The sequence below is a fragment of the Alosa pseudoharengus genome, unplaced genomic scaffold (genome assembly GCF_046254945.1).
Source record: "Alosa pseudoharengus isolate Yale_2024_CS ecotype anadromous, Long Island Sound unplaced genomic scaffold, YU_APseudo_1.1 YU_APseudo_1.1_scf_38, whole genome shotgun sequence".
Taxonomy (NCBI): Eukaryota; Metazoa; Chordata; class Actinopteri; order Clupeiformes; family Clupeidae; genus Alosa; species Alosa pseudoharengus.
In genome coordinates, this window is record NW_027468761.1 from 451169 (window position 1) to 454008 (window position 2840).

Below are 2840 nucleotides of genomic sequence, written 5' to 3' on the forward strand. Positions count from 1 at the left end.
CAAAACGGACACAGAGCTGGAGCTGACAAGGCCGGCTGGCATTCATCATGTGGCCCGAGAACAGGACGTTTTAACACTGGTAAACGTTTTCAGGGAGACACAACTTTCCCAACAAAAATCACCCAGGCAGGCAGTCTCATGCATTCCCGAATTTCAAGAGAAACTTATTGGCAAAGCTGAATTACCAGGAGAAAATATTGGACTGGCAAAATTTGCCTATTTAAATAATTAAGTAAATGTGAAATGTAAATGGTGATGGTAATTTGTAAATATTGTTTTCGTAAATGACAATGTAAATAATTGTTTTCATATAATAGTTTAGTAGTATCCACATTCTTGAAAACATTTTTGTGTTTTCTTATTGGTTGTATGTTCAAAGTTCAGCGTATATCTTCAAACATTACCTATTATGTGTAGATATTAAAAATCTTTATTGACATGTCTTATTGTTTGTCTTTAAATGCAGAAACATCACCCACCAGTAGAGAAGTATAAACCATTTTAATTTTATTCAAAAATATTAATGTAACAGAGGTAAAAAAAAAAAGGCATTTGCACAACAACAGGACCCTGAAGCTACAAATTTGAGCCTGAATTTGAAGCTAGCCTGAGATCTTCAACATTGACAAGCCTGATTCCAAGTTACTTGGGGATGATTGTATCTTATCATCCTCATCCTCGTCATCAAAGTAACCAGTGTAATCCATGTCAACCTGAACACGGTCATCCTGAACAACACAGTCATCAAACAAATTAGTTTGACTCTGTTCGATGTCATCAAAAACCTCATGCATAATTCATAGTATCTCTTTTGCATGTTCCAGCTTGTATGTAGGGAGATTATGGATAATGAAGTCCAGGTCAAATATCTGTGTGCACTGTTCTAAAACTGATCAATGAGTTCATCTCCAAAACCAGTGCAGGCTGTGTCGACTGTGTAAAGTGGCATGTTTTTATGGTCCTGAAGTAAACTACTCCTGTAAGTTTATAACAGTTCCCTGATCAAAAGTGTGCCCTTAGGTGTGACTATTCTGTGTTTGTGGTGTGATGAAACCTCCCCTTGAAAGTGTTCATATTTGGGGATTAGCTCCCCACAACCTTCAGGTTCACAAGAACAAACAGAATGGCAGTGAGTGCAGCACAGATGTCCTATATCAACAGATGTGGTGTGTTCCTCAAAATGGCAGTACAAAGCTTTCCGCAGACAACTAGTGACTCCATTAAAGTACCGTCTTAACTGCTGGGTCAAGCTTTGTACTAACATCCCTCACAATCCAGTGTAGGCACTCCAGTGTATGGCCAGGTACTTTAATCAGACCCACTCTGATGTTTGTTCTGTTTGGGCTCAGGGCCAAATTTATTGGATTGTCCATCTGAAGCTGTTTCATAACCCTGGCTCTGGATTCCCGATCAGCAGAAGCGGTCAATGTCAGCACAGGTGTACCTGGAATATATAGCAGTACAAAAAGCAACCAATAAGTAACAGTAAAAAATAAGAAATTATGAGTAGTATCATTTAGTACTTTTTAATGACTGTACTGACATCTAAAAAGAATACATCACTTATAAGGGGTACAGTGACTAGCCTACCAATATGGGTATGGTGCTTGAGTACATAAAGCAACACCCAAATGCCCTTCTGCCCTTTTGCAGCCTGACCACTGATAGAAATAAAACAGTAACCTACATTAGAATGTTTTAACAGCTAGTTCGCTACAATCACACTAACGTTATGATTGTACCAAGTCTGAGTTAGCGAACGTACAACGATACCTAGGCTACTATGTTTACAACATGGGATTCATATCACGACATTGGGAGTTATTTACTAAGTCAGACAGTTAGACTCTCTTACCATTTGTAAGTTAGATGAACTTCGTCCACGACGATACCCATTACGTTGGCTTGAAAAACATCGGAGCCTAGCATGTCCCTCCACTTGTTGTTCAGCAGCCAGGATTCCGGGCTTCAAAAAAGGATCTGGCAACGACCGCTGGCTATATCCACCTCGTCGTGCACGCCGAGTTGCATCGCCGTGATGCCCATTTCAGTTGCTTCGGCAAAAAACATCTTTCTTATCAACAAATGCCTTGATCCCGTTACTCTGTTACTCTTTTAAAATTAATTCGCTGTCGATATATTCTACAACAGACCTGATAGCAGAATCTACACATCTCAATTCTCCAGCGGCAGCCATCGTTCTTGTAAACGAATTCAACCCAAACGCTCTTTGGTGACGTGGTGGATTACGTTACTGTTGAGCATCTGTCCATCATCGTATAAAGCCCGCCCTGACAATTTGATTGGCCCGCCAGTATTTGGGCGAGGATACTCGCGCCACTATTGATCAATGCCAGACCGAACTTCCCGACCTCAAACGTTGTGGGCGGGACTAAGTTCGGAATGGCACCCAGGCTAGTGAAATGCATGAACTAGGGCAAAAAAAGTGAATAAAAATTGGTCTGATTTTTTTTAGTACTTTTCAGTTTTTCTTAGTTTTCACATAACGTCCGGGGTCAGGACAAAAGACAGATTTCTGACAAATTTCAAAATCTGTCAGATATTGTCCAAATCATTTTTTATTTAATTTCTAGACATGTGAAATGCATGAATTAGGGCAAGAAAGTGTGAAAAAATTGGTTTGATTTTTTTTTAGTACCTTGCAGTTTTTCTTAGTTTTCACATAAGGTCCGGGGTCAGGATAAAAGACAGATTTTTGACAAATTTCAAAATATGTCAGATATTGTCCAAATTATTTTTTATTTCACGTCTAGACATGTGAAATGCATGAACTAGTGCAAAAAAGTGTAACAAAATTGATTTGATTTTTTTTTAGTACT

At 39.0% G+C, this 2840-nt stretch overlaps 1 long non-coding RNA gene across 1 annotated transcript; it reads right to left on the reverse strand.

Annotated features, from left to right (window-relative positions):
• Positions 1-482: 482 nt before the first annotated feature.
• LOC143101550 (uncharacterized) lies at positions 483-2184 on the reverse strand. The gene is made up of 2 exons (XR_012982420.1): positions 1856-2184; positions 483-1444 (listed from the first exon to the last, which is right to left on the reverse strand). It is a non-coding gene; the product is annotated as an uncharacterized LOC143101550 (long non-coding RNA).
• Positions 2185-2840: the final 656 nt, after the last annotated feature.